The sequence below is a fragment of the Acartia tonsa genome, chromosome 2 (genome assembly GCF_053477335.1).
Source record: "Acartia tonsa isolate MP-2025a chromosome 2, ASM5347733v1, whole genome shotgun sequence".
NCBI lineage: Eukaryota > Metazoa > Arthropoda > Copepoda > Calanoida > Acartiidae > Acartia > Acartia tonsa.
This window is the reverse complement of record NC_137261.1, coordinates 41,852,061-41,870,895: the sequence shown is the minus strand read 5'-3', so window position 1 is coordinate 41,870,895 and position 18,835 is coordinate 41,852,061. Positions and strand designations below refer to the sequence as shown.

At 29.4% G+C, this 18,835-nt stretch overlaps 1 protein-coding gene across 4 annotated transcripts in view; it reads right to left on the bottom strand.

The window, feature by feature from the left end:
• LOC145311887 (protein tramtrack, alpha isoform-like) overlaps positions 1-16,882 on the bottom strand; it is an 88,214-nt gene extending 71,332 nt beyond the window's left edge. For 2 of the 4 annotated variants that reach the window (XM_080150919.1, XM_080150914.1), the window contains exon 1: positions 12,934-13,836. The gene's annotated coding sequence lies outside the window, so the exon portion shown is untranslated. Of the gene's footprint in view, positions 1-12,933; positions 13,837-16,702 lie in introns of those variants that run through there. The other 2 variants (XM_080150917.1, XM_080150913.1) reach the window with 2 other exon arrangements.
• Positions 16,883-18,835: the final 1,953 nt, after the last annotated feature.

Below are 18,835 nucleotides of genomic sequence, written 5' to 3'. Positions count from 1 at the left end.
TCTACGCAGTCTAGACTCCAGATATATTACACCATTATGAATCTGCAATCTTTACGCGTTTTATTATCTCATTTCCTATTCAATTACTGTATTAAAGTTTACTGTTCTTTTCAAACTCTGATATAACTTTCAAAAATCTATTAAAATTCTGTGAAGCCACTAATATGAAAGCTATGTGTATAAAAAGTGAACACAAATATCATAAATAGAGGTAAAAATGAAAAATGAAACTGTTCTTTCGTCAAAAAATGTTAATGGGTGGACGACACAGGATAACTTATAAAACAGAGAATTATATTTTAGCAAAAGCTCACAAACTTAAACTTAAAAAAAACATCTTTTACAATAACTTAAAATATTTCTTTAATACAGTAAACTGAATTACATGATGTTTCAATTTATGACCGTGTAAGAAAACAGGACTATACTGGACTGCCTAAAGAGCATTGTGCTTTGTAAAGAAGAAACATAAAGTAATAATCAAACACATAAGTGGATGTATAAATACGAGTTATATAAATACGCTGCACAACTAAAAAAAAAACTAAATAAATATAAAAAAAACTGGCTAAGAAGTATTCACACCTAGTATAAAAAGTCTCGCATTAGCTTACAAATTGTTCCACTAACGATGAAATTAGATAAGGATTTCTACACCCAAATTAGATACTTTTCATTTTATATATTAAACAAATAAAATTGTTTAAAATAAACGATTTTTGAGGGTAATGCACAAAAATAATCGGAACTAAACTTCAACTTCAAGTTTTACTAATATAGAAATCTATATATTTTTTCAAATACTTTAAAATTGTTATTTATCATATTTATTTTATTACACAAAATACTTTTAAAATATGATATTAAAAATGTAGTAAAAAAATAAAAATAAAGGCATTGTATTTTCATGCGACGAATCAAAAGAAAATTAGAATTTCCGTCCATTTTACAGGGAAACACCCAGAAAAAGGTGTTTAGTTCTTCCACGATAAATTTGCAATTTTTATTTCTTTGAAAATATATCAAAACTAATTATATTTAATTAACTTTGATATACAAATTTCCTTATTTTTATAATACAACAGCTTAATAAATAGTTACTAAACGTTTATTAGTTGGTTACATTATTAGTGAACTCAAATTTGAAAAGTATACTTGGCTAAATTTGAGGTAATAAAAAGGATTCTGCTTCTAGCTTCAATCATTTCAATTTTAATTTTTCGTAGGGAGGAGGTAAATGACCCCCACCCGGCCCCATCCCCCATCCTCCCATAATCAAGAAAACCTGCTGTCGACCAATATGAAAATAACCCTAACATGTGAACTTGTTACAAACGTACACCTTATGTAGATTGTAATTAGTGGTTGACTTGAAACGTTTGGATTCTAAACTTAATGAACAATTCAATCAAAATTTAAAAACAAAAGTCCCCAAAGTTGTCAAACCAATAAGTAAGAAAATGTTATTATAAAACTTTGGGGACTAATGTAATAAACAGCCCATTGTCTCCTCCCTAATAAGGTTTAATACGTACCCCTGGAAAAAACATCATATTTCTTAGAAAGTTCTCTATTGTAATATAAAAACCTTACCTAAAACAAAAAAAAGATTAAGTTTTGCATTTTACCATAAAAAAGCAGCACCATAATTGGACGTAGAAAATTTGCAGAAATTACTTAATTTACGTTTGCATTTTAATTTAAGTAAATGCCTGTTTAAGGTAATTCAGTAAAAAGTTTGGTGCTATGGTGTGATGACATTACGGCAAAATATTTTATCCAAAGAAAAACGATAACATCTATAAAAAGAATTAAATCGAAATTTTATAAAGGAATGATCAAACAAATCAAGTTACAAATATGTCAAAGAGCTAGAAAACTAACAAATTTTTGGAAATGGTAGTAGCGTTGCTACGGTTTTAAACCCAACAGTGTTTATAAATATAAAAAAATGCTAAATTTAAAAGGATTTCTATTCTTTATCTAAACACCCAGCTAGGCCTAACTTTAACAATGTTTGAAAATGCATTTGATTTAAATAAATAAATATTTGGTCAAAGTTAGTTCACTCAAATTAGGATAGTTCTATTCCATATTCAAGCTTTAAAACTTTTAAAAGTCAAATTGAATGATATGCCCAATTTTATCAAACAACAAGGAAAAATACATTCATTGCGTACAAAAAAGTACCAAATAAAGATAAATATTACTAAAAGCCCTAAAACATTATAAATATTTAGTATTGTCTGCATAAATACGCTAAAAGATGCATTATAAATTTCACAAACAATGACAATTATTCTTAAGAAAAATTAACTGGATTTGATGATCTCAAATATGATCAAATTGTTCATATATAGATTTTAGTTTCTGTTTTCTACCCTATATTTTACTTTGTAAGTTTGTCTGTAAGAACGACTTTTATATCTAGCTCACAAATGAGCACCTTATCATAGACTTACTCCGTCTGTCCGTCTGTGTAGTATAGACTTAGATAGATTATTTGTGTTGCTGTGCTACTTGTGAACATGATTATCCTTGTTTTTACTCCAATCCCTGCACAACAACAGTATGTATTCTTATAAGTGGTGTTAAGGGATAAGAAAACGATAAATTTATTTATTCTACCAATGACTATAAACATAATTAACACTTCTATAGTTTAAAATTCGGACATTGAATGTTTGTACAAATCGATCAACTTTCTCAAAATTTTATGAGCTAAAATGAAATATCTTGGTTATAAAACTTTGGGGACCAGTATAATTTACTTTCCTTCCCTGGTTCTTATAGACTAAGATAGTATTTTATTATACAGAGGCTTCATATCAATCATCCCTGCCATGTTAAACTTCTATACTGTTATTATATCAACATAAGACTATAGTGAAATGTAATTTTTTAAGGAGTTGGTCAGCAATATGAGTAAAATTAATAATTGGTCAGCAATGAGAGTACTTTAAAATAATATCTTTTTGACATATTTATGGTAGCTAAAAAATAATTGACATTGTATGTCAGTGTATTGCTTCCAATTTGACAGAGATGTATCATGGATATGATAAATAAAGACAAACGGATAGAGTATTTTTAATATTCAAACGCATTTTACAGACACCAACATTTTTAGTGTAGCTTTGCTACAAAAGATCATATAAAGACAAAGGTGTTTTATAATGAAATTAATAATGTAAAAAAGTGTGTTTATGGTCTACATGCGATTTTTGTAGGAAACTGCCAATAAGATTTAACCAACCTAAATTCTCCAAAAATATTCTATTATTGTAATCCTCAAGAACTAGTCGATTACATTACAATGATATCTTACCAATATGAATCAGCATTATTAACCCTTACTAAGTCTTTCTTGAAATCATGTAATTGTATTATTATGAGTATTTCTTTTACATGTACTCTAATTAAGTAGCGCAGCTACTTTATAAGTACTTCGTCAAATAATCGTTGATTGACAGGTATTATAATACACATTTTTTTATACAATAGTACGCAATTGCAAAAATAAAAGAATTTAGACCCTATTCCCTTACTTATATCCCGCAGGATAAAGCTTACCCTAACATTACCCCATAAAGGACAATAGAGCTTTTAAAAATAAGGACACAAATAGACAAATAAGGAGCAAGAATATAATACATATAAAAGAAAAAGAGAGAGAGAAAGAGATAAAGAGAAAGTACAGAATAATGGCATTGTCCTACTCAATCTTACCACATCATTTCTTCACCTTGCAGTGTATATAAACACAAGAGAGAGAACCCAATGGAGAGCAGATAGTCGAACAAAAGGACAGACAGATAGACACTTGTAGAGCTAGCTCCGCTGATAAAAAAGAAATGTATCTCATCCTTTGTAAGGGTACTCAATCATTTTTCTGGACAGGTTAAATCATATTCATAAAACTGCAGCGGCTAGCTAAATATTCTACATTTTTATCAAGATAATGTATCAAAAGTTGGCTTTATGCTTGCGCGTTCATGCAGTAAAGCACCCATAATTTTAAAAAATAAAAGAAGAATTACAACATATACATAACATAACATCTAAAATAGTAAAGGTTAAGATTCAATCGATGTTTTTCCCTAGCAAAGCCTCTGGAGGCAAGAGGAGTAGCAGCTAGTATAATATATTATATAAAACCTTGATGTTACTTTTCTCAAACAATTTTAAAAATAATTTCCCCATGCATAAAAACGATTAAGATCAATTTAATGACCCCACTTTTTTACAATTAAATTTAACATTAACATTAATAAGAAGGTTATATAAAGGTTAAGCATATGAAAATAATAATTATCAATGCATATGAAAAGAACGATTAATTAATAAATTAGATTTTAAACATGATTACTTTATAAAAACGGCAACAGTAAAATAATAAAAAATATAAAAGGGTGAAAAATAGAAAACTAAACAAATAGAAAATAGGGGGAAATTATACGAACTAAGTTCAACCAAAGACCTTTTATTAAGAATAATACAGCAGACCATCACACAGATCAAAGTGTAAGGACGTACAAATTTTATTTTTATAATTTTTAACAACTTTTTTGACATATTATTTCTCTTATATAATTGTATCAATATTCAATACAAGATCATAAAAATGTCATTCCACAGAGGCCGGCTATAATATATACAGGGATAAGGATCAATGGTTGAAAAATATGTGAAAATACTCGTTAAGGTCATTTGTCTGTTTGTATGTCCTTCCATCTCACTTTAATGTTCATGAATCATATTGAATTCTGATGATGAAGCATGAAACGCTGAGTAAAATAAAATAAAAATTAAAGATAAAATGTTGTTTCCCTTTTAAGTTAAGAAAATGTGTGTATATGTAGTAGATCTATAAATATCATTTTCCTTCGCATTAAAGGATCCTTGTTTTTCTCATTTTTCTGTATTAAGGTTAAAACTCTCCTTTTTTGTAATTTTAAGTGGCTAAAATTTTTCTTTAGGAAAAAAATATTGTAAATGTTGCCTTACTCGTGTTCTGATATATGGAATTGTGTATATTTGGCAAGGGGTGATGGCTGTCTTTATATTCTTATCCTATATTCATTTATCTTTTATAACAAGTGGCTACATATATATGATATTCAGGGGAGGGAGGGGAGGACAAAAAAAAGCCCAGACATAGATGTACTGTAAAAAATACCATAATGGTTCAAAATCTGGTATCTAAAGGGATAAGACAATGGCCGATAAATTGATGTCCATCCAAAATAATGATACACAAAATTACCCACCTGTAGATTACAACTAGTAGTTGGAACATTTGGACACTCGACTTAATGAACTAACCAATCAAAATTCGATCAAAGTTGTTAGGCCAATAAATAATAAACGTTATTATAAAACTTCAAGGACTAGTATCTTAGATAAAAAAGGATTATATTCAAGGACAGTAGCACCGCAATGGCAATGACCAGTTTAGTAAAACTAAAGAATCATAAAAGCAGTCAAAGAGCTTTAAAAAGCTCAGTTGTTAGGTAGGCCATTTTATGCAGTAATTTACTAAAAAAAATAAATGATATAAGCAAACAGAAGGTCATTTAAAGTGCTTAAGATGTAAGTGACTTTAAGTGAAGCTTATTAGATAAACATTGCAGATTTTTGGCTATTTGTTAGAGGAGGGAGCTTAGACCATTGCAAATTAAAAATATTTTGTCGATGGTAAAGCTCTTATGTTTAATCTTATAGAATTGTTAAGAAATATTCATATTTTTTTAGAGTGTAATATGATTAATTATGTCGACATTTTTAGAGTATAATTTGTGTCTGAAGCCAATAAAGATCAATGCACTACCATCTTTTAGTAATAAAACATAATAACATCATTTTTCTCAATTCTCATACATTTTTTTCCTTTTACTTCCAGAATAAGGCAAATACTGAGTTGAAAGGTTCATTATGACAATGGGTAGAAAGTCAAAAAAAAAATATAAAAATACCTAGATAATTTATTTTGATTTGAATTTAAGGTAATTGCTCAATTTAATCTTTTAGTTTTTGTAATTTAAAAATCTGCTAACAAAAAAAATATCCTTCTGAAACGGATATTCAGACAGACGAGAATATAAAAAAAATATAGGTTAATAGAATAGATATGTTGATTTTTTTAATTGAGGTATTTTTTTGAAGCCTAATTTATGGGGGTAATGTTCCATAATGTTTTTAGCTCAGCTAATAGTATGACAATTTTGAATTGACACCGCTTTTCTTCTCCCTTCCAGTCTTTTTTGAACAATTTTGACTTTGGTATCTGGTAAATATTGGGGAGATAAAAGAGTGGTAGATCAGTTTTACTGCCGTCGTTCCCTCCCTTCTTATACACTTATTGTCGATTAGATTAGATTTTATATTTTTTATTAAATTTAATGGATCTAGTGCTGTTCACGGTAAAATATTCCTTGTAACGATAATCTGGTGTGCGAGTATAATCTATACAAGTCCGTTAGCAGCCTTCAAAGTTCATAGATTTTTGGAGATGATCGTTACCAGGATCATTTTAACATGAACTAGACTAGGTCCAATTTAATCATTTAGGTAATTAATTATGCATGATTTTTTATTTCCATGTACTTAATGTAAATTTATTAAATTAGAATTACATCATAAATAATAAAATTAAAACACTTGTGTCTTTGAATCTTTTTTGAAATTATAAAAAATATAAAAGAAAACAAAGCATAATTTTGAACAAACCTTTTCTTGTTAAACTATCAACCGTTAAATTGTCCTTTATTTGTATAATTAACATACAATGTTATTCTATTCAATTTAGAATTGTGTTTTTTTTAATACATTACATATAGAAAGAACTAAAAAATATCGGTATAATCCTTAGTATATAAATATGCGGATAAAATTGTGTTTGACTTTTTAATTTAAAGACTTTATTCTTGTGTTGCAATTAAATATATCTATCTTATGGATTTTGTAAAAAAAAAGAATTGTAAATCTAAATGAATTTTATATATTAAAACATTAACTTCATATGGTTGGTCAAATTAAGGCATGGATAAGTTAAACAATTTACAGTATCCAAACTACTGTTTAATTAGGATATATCTGTAAATTAACAAAATTTACATTAAACGACCAACAGCAAATGCCATATCTGCAAAAATATATTTTGTTTGTATATTACTTGACTGAGCGTGAACATATTAATTCATTATTGCTCCGCTACGTTGTTTCAACAAGAATGTGATAATTTTTCTTTTATTGGATCATAAAAAATAATGGATATGATTTTAAACTGAAAGGGCTCTTTAAAAAAATTATGTATCCAAGAAGATTCTTATAACATTATGTATAATCTTGGATGTTGCATCACAATTTCAAGTTCTTGTGGGTGCCTGGTGCCGCCTGCAAGGATTGAAGGGGCTTGACTGCATGTTATGTAATAACTGCACCACTGCACTGCAGCCATGGACAGGGAACAATTTTCATAAAATGTTTTAAAGATATCAGTCACAAAATAGTGAACTTAGAAAGTAGAAATGAGAGCACTAATAATAATAATATAATATTTTTAGTAGCGCTGATTAGTTATTATAGAAAGTGTTGTTTTTTGTTTTGTATTTTGTATTTATTTGTAAATCAAGATAATAATTGATTTACCTTTAATTAAGGTTTCCTGCTCTGAAATGGGCGAATTTGTTTATGTTTTATTCTGTGCTCTAAATTAATCATTGGAACCTATATACCTTTCTATGCTTATATGGGGGCCCTTTACATGTAAGAGGGAAGGATATATGATAAAATAGTTCTTCTTATCAAGAAGGAAGAACAATTTTTAATCAAATTATTTAAAAGGAGAATTTTTTAATAAGTTGAATGTCCATTTAACATTTTATGACGCTAATTTTATCATAATTGTATTAACTGTATCAATGTTTCAAAGGGGATTCTTTGGATTATTAGGCTAGAAGAATTATGCAAGGCATTTATTATTTTAATAATTTTTACAAAAGATAAGATGCGAACTTTAGTATGTAATACATTTTGATATTAAAACAGCTGCTAGAATATTTTGTATGCTTATCCCTCTATAGTTTATGTTTAGAGTTTTTATCTGGGCATGTTACCATCCTTGTTTGATTTTAACCCAAGAAAGAGCAATCAATTACTTGTGACTTTATGCCTTTAATATGTACTTTTAAACATCTTTAAAGGCCTATTCATGAATTTTTAAGGTGTGGAATATAATCTATTAAGGATATGAAAGAGATAAATTGAATAAGAATTTAGGGGAAGGGGTTTAATATGTTAAAAGGGAGTGATAGAGGTTCTTTCTTAAGAAGGAGAAGGAATTGAAAAGAAAGATATATCCATTAAAGCGAAGTCGAGAAATACAAAAAAACATCATAAGTTAATAGTAATAATTATTAAATTTTGAAATAGAAATATAATGAACATATCTAAATTCAATGAGCTTAATGATAATATTTACAGTGTTGCTCTCCTGAAATATGTTGATTAAATTTTAATCTAATGGCATGGGATATTATGATGACATTCACAATCACATGCCCCAAACTTAGGATAAGATCTATCCGTTACAAGCAGACGGAAACCTCCTAAATGTTGAAAAACTATCCTTTCTTCAACATATAGAGAAAAGGATTGGTTTAAGCAAATTATTGAGTAATAAGAGGTAACTAAATGTAGAGGGAAGTGGTACAAAATCTTAGAAAGGCTTGCAAGGGGAGGACTAAGCCAACCAAATTATAAGGTGGATACATATTTAAAGGGAAGGGGATTAATAGGTTTTTTAAGGGAAGGGGTAAAGATGAGGTAATAGAAATTCAAGCAGAAGATTTTTCTTTTTTTTATGGTTGCGTAATATTACTTCTTCTTCGTTCTTCCACATTCAACTTAACAACACAATTTAAACACTAAAACAAGAACAATTATTTCCATTATATCATACATTTCATTATATAAATCTGAACTAATTTAGGTACATTCCCATTTAATAACGGAGAAAATTATATATGTATAGATTCAAAAAAAAATCTTTTAGTGAAATTATGTTATACGTTTTACATTTTATAGAAAAACTTCAAAAAAGGGGGGGGGGATTTTTTGTTTTTTTTTAGGGGTTGGGGGTGTCTCAGCCTAAAACCACCACAGGACCAGTAGGTATATTCCCTGAAGAGTAGAATCCGATCGGTTAGTGGTTACCAAGATCTTAAGCTTCAGACGGACGAACGGACGGACAGACGAACGGACAGACATCAAGCTACTTTATATTATAGATAGAAAAATATGATTTACAACCATTACTAAAATTTTATTTATATAATTTATTGAAAAATATGAAGATAGCCTAAACTTCTAAATATTTTTAATAAAAGGGGGATTTTGGATGAGTAGAGTTTCTGAACCCCTAGATATTTCTCAAAAAAAAGAGTCAAAGGAGGCCATTAACCCCCTTCCACCTCAATCCACTTCAATCAATGGCAGCTTCATTGATTTTAATGTATGCCATTTGTGTTCTTTTGACCTTAAAGTAACATTTAATCTTAAAGTATATTTAGTGAATAAATCATGGAAGAAGGGGACTTTGGACTGTAAATTAAACTGGTACTCAGAATTTTATAACTATGTTATCTTCTTTCCATGCAAAGAAATTTTTAGTGCTTTTATTAAATTTAGATTTTTCAGTACTAATATTGTAAAGCCTATAATCAAGGGTAAATTTGTTTATTTTTACTATCATTGGGGATGAAAATCAATTCATTATCCAATTTATTTTCCCCATAGTTATAAACATTAAAAAGATATTTAAGCACATAAAGACATCGTATTATTACAAATAATCTAAAATCCTTAAGTGAACGGAATATTATAAATTGAAGTTACAGTACCTAGCGCGGAAAGTTTTGGGAAGAAAAAGACATCAATAAGGCAAAAAAGGAACATTAAATAGAAAGAAAGAAAAGGAAAAAATGTCTATATTTAGATGCTACGCATCTAAAAAAGCCTCTCCAACATGATTAATTGTAATATGATATTACAGAGCAAGCAAATCTACAAGGGTGTTCCACAAAAATATTTAAAACCCTTTTTAAAAATAGCAAGAAAGTAAAAATAAATTAAGCTTTTTTAGAATATTACTTAGATTAATCATAATTTGTGGTTTTATCTATGTATTTTTTACTTCCCTGTCAACGTTGGATTTAGTAATTTTGATTCGGTTTGAAATTTTGATGAACAATTTTAACAGTTTCCCCTAACTAACCCTGAAGGCTCGGGCTGAAATTGCTGCTATTATTATCAATTTTTCCACGGAATAAGGATATCATATTTGTCTTTATTTGCAATTACTCTTTTACAAATATATTTTTTAAAATCTGCGAATTGCTATTTTGTTAAAAATTCTCAATATTGTTAAAACTGTACACTCTACAAGCATCCTTCTATCTCCAATATCAATTCATTATCTTTTAAGTGCATCAATATTTTTTACAAAAATATCTCTTTAGGGAAATATAAATAGTGTATTAGTTTACACCAGCGTTCTACCCTTGTTCTTGGGAGCGTAGCCATTGTATTTTATGCTGTGTTTGTCAACTAGTTATGTCTTAAAATCTTTGTATTTTGTTGTTGGAAAATAAGGATTTAACAATTTTAAAACAGCATTGAGAAATGTTTACGAATAAACAGATATTTATAAACATTTTTAATTTTCAAAATTTTTGGTTATTGGTTGATTACAGTATATTATAACGTAAACTTTAAAATATTCTATAAAATAATAAATTTTAGTTTGTAAACTCGAGTGCAAAAGATTAAATATGTATGACATGTACTTTGAATAAAAAACTAAATACTTTTTCAGTGGTCAAAAGTTGAACCTTCTAATGGCCAATTTAAACATGATATCAATCATCCCTGACCTGACTTAAAGGTGGCCACATTCAATCTTTACTTTTAAATACAACAAATTCAAATTATAGTTTTAACTATTTTTGTAAGCCCCAAGGGGCCGAAGGCCCAGGCTAGCAAAACTGGTATTATATGTATGATTTTCATTTTAATATTCGTTGAAATTTTCTGTAGTACGATGCTATATATGATTTTTCAGTATGTCTGAACTGGTTCTAATCCAGCGGATATTAATCGGTTTCGAAGCCATATTGGAAAGAAAATTACTTATATGTATAACTAAAACATATCACTTTGTCTGTATTAAAAGATATCGCTAACATGCAAACGGATATAGTTCTCCTTTACATTAAAGCTTCTTATAGGATCTGAGATGGTTTTAGGCTATTTAATTTTCTTATAAATAAGTCTGGTTATTAGGGTTTAAGGCTATTGTTTAGCCCTTCCATATTCCTTTTCTATTTAACGCACTGTACGGAGTTGAAGTTCATATTAGTAAACATCTCGTATGATAATCGACTTAAACCCTTTAACTTTATTTAAACAGGATGCAATGACTTTCTACCCATTAGTAGACCTTAAAGGCCTAGAAAAATCATGAAAACTTTGCCATGGGTGGAATTTAAGATAATAAGAACAAATTGTAAAATAAAATAACTAAAATGGCTTGTCATAAGTAAAATCCAATAACATCAGATTTAAACAAAATGATCTCAAAATGAAAGATTTTTAATGCTAAAAATCTTTTTTGGTAATTTTTTAGAGTTGCTAAGGTTATTAGATTATTGGAAATTTTACAACAAAACTAACTAACAATCTGTGATGTGTAGGTTAAAATTAGAGATAGGACTCTGAACACTCTACATATAAACTCTATTACAGAGATGCAAGTTTTAAAGAAAGTTTAACAATTTTGTTCTGCATTGCGTCAAACTTGAGCATACCTTTTTTAACATTCCTTCTTTCCTTCCTTCCGGAGTGGATACCTAGAAATAGCTATCTTTCTCAATAAAAATGAATATCCAGCGAGAAATAGATATCTATCTTTTCTTGCTTAAATCATTTAAATTTTATCCATTCTGCTTTCGAATAGAATACTAATAGAAATGGATATCTATTCATACTTTAAAAGTTTCTTTATTCCTAGTTGGTTAAATTATCTAAAATAGCTTGAAAATTATAGCTAGCTATGTATATGTCCATACTTCCTTCAGGAAATAGTTTAATAAAGGACATAAAAATGGATACCATCTAGATACAATTAAGTATATATGCTACATTGCTATTTTAGATACCTATTGGTATATATCATCAACGTTTAATATGGATAGCCAGCTAGATATATTTATAATGTTACTTATCAAATTCAAGACATTGCTAGAAAATCTATAAGTTTACTCAAAACAATGTATTACACATAAAAAAAATAAATCCAGCCAGAAAATCCTTAAAAGGAAAAAGTGATTTTTTGCACATGATCAGTCTATATTAAAAGATATAATTTTTATAGCAGGATAAAAAAAATATATTAAATATGCATTTCAGCGTTTCTGAAATATTTATCTCGAAGCATTTAAAAATATGTGTCAATATTTTTCAGCTTTTTAAATTCTTATACTTTAAAATTTGAACTTTTTAGCATATTTTGTTCTTTATTAAAGCAGCCACTCTATAGGTATATGTCCTTTCATATCCACCGATGCGACTATGGATGGATTTAAAAATTTGAAGTAAGAAATTTGCTTATAAACTTAAATGAGCTAGTTAGATCATCATATTCAGTGATTTATTGATAGAATCAAAAGTTTGTAGTAGCTTAATGTTCTAGACTAGTACTTGAACCCATACCCTGAAAAACTAAAATAGTTTTTGCCTGTTTATTTGTGTCTCATACAAGAATGTGATGTTTATAGTTTATTCAAAAATATTTAGAATTCCTGAAAATGTTGAAACCCATTACATGTTTTGTAGCTAGAATCATTTGAATTCTTCAGAAGGAGAAAAAATTACCTGGTATTTATATTGAAAAAAAAGCTTTATTTAAAATCACATAAATTTCACTAAATCACTAAAATCTATAAAATCACTAAGTTAAATTTTCACTCATCTAAAAATTTGCACAAATTATTTAATCATAATGCTTTATAAACACAACTATTATGTACACTTTTTATCTTCTATAAAATGAGAAATAATCATGCTGCACAAATGCAGTTGTGTTTTTAAAAAAGACAGTAACAAGTTGTAGTTTTAGTTTATCAGGGGGTGTCTTTTACAATATTTCTGGCGTACAACTATGCTAAATTCTCTTTCCTTTATTTTCTCTTCTCTATTTTCTCTCCCTCTCTCTCTTATTCTCGCCCCGTCTTTCTCTATTTTTCTCACTCATCAAGTGTAGGCCTACTCTAGTAGTGTGTGTGTGTGTGGCAAAACACCCACTTCCCAAAATTTCTACCCTCTTTATAGTCAAAACAGGCCTAACTCTTTTCTCTCTCTCCCTTTTCCTGTCAAAGCAGGCCTTTCACTGTAAAAGGGGTATGGGAAGGTGGGAGTGGAGTAAATCAACCCTCCCTCTAACTACTACTATATAATAAAGAGACGTATATAAATAACCCTCTATATTGCTCCCTTGCTCTCTCGTTTTCCCCCTCACTATCTCTCTCTCTCTCTCTCTCTTTCGCTCTTTTGTGTGTGCGTGTTTCCCTTCGCTACACATACAAGTTAAAGCCATTTTTAAAGTCTTTTTAGAACATTTCTTTTACAGCAAAAACCTAACCCTCAAAGACATAACATTGATTGTTAAGCTATAAATTTCACAACTCTTAAAGGCGCCTTTTAAAGTTTCACCGTGGTGCTTACACTTTATACACCCACATTCAAATTTTTAGAGGATTCAAAATGTATCAGCAAAAATTGGTAACTAATTGTACAAAACTGCAATAATGCAGTTGAAAAAAAAACTAGGAAGATAATATGAAAAGATTACAGCAATGCTGCGTCTTAGGGTAAACCTATTTCAATCTCAAAACAAACATTAAAACTTGTTGAAAACTAAACAAGATTTTTTGTCCAACTAACTAAACTTTGTATATCAATAAAAAAAAGTATTACCATTTATATAACAAAATATAGAAAATGTTGAATTACAAAAATTGCTATGTACAATAGTTTGTTTTGTTTAAGTTAGATTAAATATCAATAAGGGAATTGAATAATGAAAGAGGACAACATTTTTTTATGATGTTTATCTTTGACACTTTAAAATCTTAACATCCAATCCTCTCAAATCTCTCAGATGTTGGAATAAATAACGTGCCTCCGAAGTCTTAGAGGGTTGGTTTGCACACAGATAACCCCACTTTTACCCTAACCTACCCCCACTCCTACCCTATATTACCCCATTGCTCTCTATGATAATATAACCTTCCTCTTTTGAATATGTGACCTACCCTTAAGAATCTAGCGAAAAAATAATACCCCTTCTTTTTCTCTTAAAACTTCTCTTATTTTTCGCCATGATAAAAGTTTGAAATAGGCCTAAACTGACTTTTTTTATGCTTTGTGTGTGTGAAAATTTCTCATGTACTTTCCATAATTTCATACTTTTTAATAAATACAATTCAAATCGTGTAACAATAAATCATAATATTGTTTTTGTTTTACAGGCAAAATTTTGTGTATGTTTCTTTAATGGTTAAATTAAGGGGAAAACGAGTTGAGTATTAGCAAGTACACATACATACATCCCGTTGTACATATTTGCAAGTAGAGTCGTTGCTTAGCTTTCGCAAAGAGCGAGCTCTATGCAAACTTTCCCCCATACCCTTTCCTGTAGGATCTTCTTCCCCCGATGAATTGCTAAATTGCCAAAATTATCCCTTCCCATCCCCTGTATCTTAATCCACCCCTTTTACCCTATTAAAAAGAGGTGAAAATAAAAAATGGCCAGCCTTATTTAAGTAGTAATTTTAATATTTGAAATATATATTTTACCATTAGGTTTAAGTCTTCTTGAATTTAAATTGTTTTGAAAATGTTGAAAATTTGATCATATGATAGTAGGAATAAGTTAGAAAAGTGCAAGAGCAGAAAAGAAAAGGGGTAAGACAAACCCCCTTTTCCTCATAAGATAATTCAAAGAAATGGGTTGGGGGATGCTTAGAAAAGGAAGGGTTGAAAAGGCCTTATTTGCAGGGGGCAGTATGGGGTTGAATTATCTTACAGGGAAGGTTTTTTTCCTCGACCTTCTTGCTTTTTTTTTGACAACGTAGCATTCACACACAGATTCAAACAGACAAACAGAGAAACTGTTCTTTACTTGCGCAACCCTTCCATGGGTATAAACTTGATAATGTATGTCAACGTCCAAACAAATCCACTAAAGAAATTTCGCGCAGCTTCTCCTTAAAGCCGGCATATTTTATGTAACACAACTTTTTCTTTGATTCTTATTTTATATGTTAAGTGGAAATAACAATGTCTAGAATTTAGTCTATTATTCATTTCATTCATTATGTAGCTTTTAAATCTTGTATATTTTACAATTAGATATTTTAGACAATATTTTTAGCTTGTTAAAGCTGCGCTACTTGGAGACACAAATTCTTGTTTTTCCCCATTAAACTAAGATTTTAAGGTGTTGTTTAGTTAAATTTACAAAATCTTTAGAAAAAAATGGTTAAATTGAATAGCAACCCCTGTCTGCAAGGGAGGCAAGATTATCCACTGTTCTGCTCGCCAAAAACATTTACGGGGGAACCCAAAAGGGGTGGTAGGCCTATAAAGAAGCAGGGGTAGGCCTACTAGTTAGTGCTGAGGGGTTGCGACGACAACTTCAAGGGATGGAAAAAAAGGGTGAGGGGTGGGAAAAGGTAAATTTGGGGTAGTGGGGAAAACAAGGCGGAAAGGGTGAAAGCAGCTACACAGGGGTGGAAAAGGTTTACCATGTCGGGGGAGGAAAAGGGTGAAAAAGTTGCAGAGATGGGGAAGGAAAAGGCCTCTACTTTGCAAAAGCAACGGTGTTTCTAAATTATCTCTAAAATTATGCTATACAAAAAATTATTAGAAATGGGTAAAAAGTATAAAAAAAGTTTGTGACTAAAAAAAGGCAAAGATATATTTCAATTTTTAATTACAAAAATTTCTTTAAATCTTTAATAGTATTACATTCAAAAATTCGTTAAAAAAATGGTACTGTAGTCAGAAATGAAGGCCTTTTAAATAATCATAAATCTGTCTTTTTATATCTTATTGTGGGAATATACAAACGGTATTTCTTTTTTTTTTGATGGTTTGTTAGATTATCAACCTTCAAACCTTGTTCTGATTCTTGCAAACTCATCTACACACACAGACAGACACACACACACACACACTAAAAAAAGCTCTTTACACAGCTTCGCACTAACAACACTTTATACTCATAAACACACACACACACACACACACACAACACACATAATCTACACCCACATATAAATTGTTGGTGTACTTTGGAAACTTACTATTTATGACATTTATTATGGTATATTTTACAATGAGGCACCTATAACATATATTTTTAGTATGGCTATTTATTAAGTTGGTAAGTATTGGTTTTTTTTGTTGCCCCATGTTTTATATAAAAATTTTAAAAAAAATATTAAGCCTTGAAGCCCAACTAAAGCTTCAATTTTCTAAAAGTTTTATTAATAATAAAATTTGGATTAGATAAATCCAGAAACCTAAATCAACAGTTTTGAAATGTAGAGTAACACCGTTACTAAAAAGTGTCACTTACCTTAAAAACTAATCCGACCCTCAACAATTTCAAATCACTTTAACTAATAATAACTCTTTTTTTTTCACTTATACACAAATTATAAATCACATGTTATCAACAAAATTTTAGAGAATTAAAATCACTATATTCACAAATGAAAGTACATTAAAATAAAAGTTTACATTATGAAAATAATCTGAAATTGAAATATATTATTAAAAACATCTATACAAATGATAATTTTAGACGCGAATCTTATCTATGATGTTTACATTTCATTCAGTCCGTATGACACCACGTAACTGCAAATTAAATGTTATAAGATCTGTCTTTTGGGACGGATTTTGGATATGAAAAAAAAAATAGCCAAATTAAAATATAAATTTCGGTATTTTATTGACGTTACCTGTCAAAAGTCAATTAAGGTTACCATTATGTCACATATGAGCCACAAACAAACGTTGTAGACGAGAAAACTATTATAAATTAGGTTAAGCAATAGCTAGAAGAGTCACACAAAAATAGGGCCCTAGAGGGTTAAAGACATCTTTTCCTTAAAAATTCAAAATAAGTTGAGGGCGGTTCGGTGGTTAAATTTAAGTAAGAGTGAAAGCACCCACCTATCCTTGTTAGTTTTTATCCTTATCATTTTTTGCTTGTTACAAATATAAGATATTGACCGTTAAATAACAAGGGGTTAACGACAGCTTCTATCAAGGCTCAGCAGCCGCGCGTGAGCCGCGCATTAATCAATGAAATCCCGTTTGGAAAGTATAAAGATTTTACTGTACCATGAATTACCATGTGAGAAACAGACACCCAACTTGGTTTGAAAGTTTAAAGAAAAGTCTGTTAATAACAGGTGGCTGGCGTGCGGCTGCCGAGCCCCGGCTTTTACACCCTAAAAAAGATGTGCTATGTCGTAATTAAAAAGGAAATTTGGTGTTGAACAAAGAATTTTTTGTTATTATTTATCTGGCGTTTGACACACACTCACATAACACACGCTTAACAAGGGTAAAAAAATTGTAAATAGCGCAGGAATGTTTTTTAGAAATCTTTTAGTTACTTTAAATGATTAATTCTACTTAGAATAAATAGAAAAAGTCATCAATTAATATTAATCATCAAATTTATTTAAAATTTATATCTTTTAAGATTTTACTTTCGTTTCTACTCAAAGAAGCTTCATATGGGTTAGAGTTTAGAGTCTAGAGTAAAGGCGTGTTAAAGGGATGGTGTATCCACAACCCTGGCAAAATCAAGAGGAGTTGATACGCCCCCCTTGACAAATGGATAGACCCCCCTGATAAACAGCCTTAATCAGCCAAGGTGGTGTCATGTTAATAAGTCACACTGTCTTTAAATTTAAGGGGAATCTAATGTCAATTTTTTATATGCCTTCAGCCCATAAAAAAAGGTTAGAATAATCAATTATATATCTAATTTACAAGTTTTCAAAAATAAAAAAGATTCACTGCTTAATCATTAACATAGAGTAGTTTCACAACCAAAATATACACAAACAAACACACCTTCCTATGCATTTAGATTAAATGGATAAACAATAAAGTTACAAGACACGAATTCACTTTTGGCTAGGACCCAAAAACTAAAAAAATAGCAGCATTTAATTACTGCTTGAAATTGTAGGAGTAAATTTTAATGGCTGATCAGGTTCTTATCTTTTATTAGTTTCAAAATGTAATTTTTTTTCTATATTTTCTAATTCGTTTACCAGTTATTTTTTTTCACGTCACTTGAATTTACTATCTATTTAAATTGAAAAATTATACATATAAATTGGATATTCTTTTAGTGTAGAAGGTGAGGACATAAAGATAAATCTAAATTTTCAACTCCTTTAAATAGCCGAAATCCTGCATCTAATTTAAAGTGTGTATCTGTTCTTATACATCTCTTGGAATAGCCACCTACTAATTTTGTCAAATTTTAATTACACGTTTCAGATGAAATTTGTGATAAACAGGGTTTATAATTATCTACCCTTCTCATATTTCAAGTTTTTTTTATCAATCTAGACATGTTTCATGACTTAATTATCAAATAACTTTTTCCTTTCTACTTTCTTGTTTTTGTCTAATTTGGGTGCAAAAGTTCGTTTTCTTACAAAATAGACTAAAATTGCTA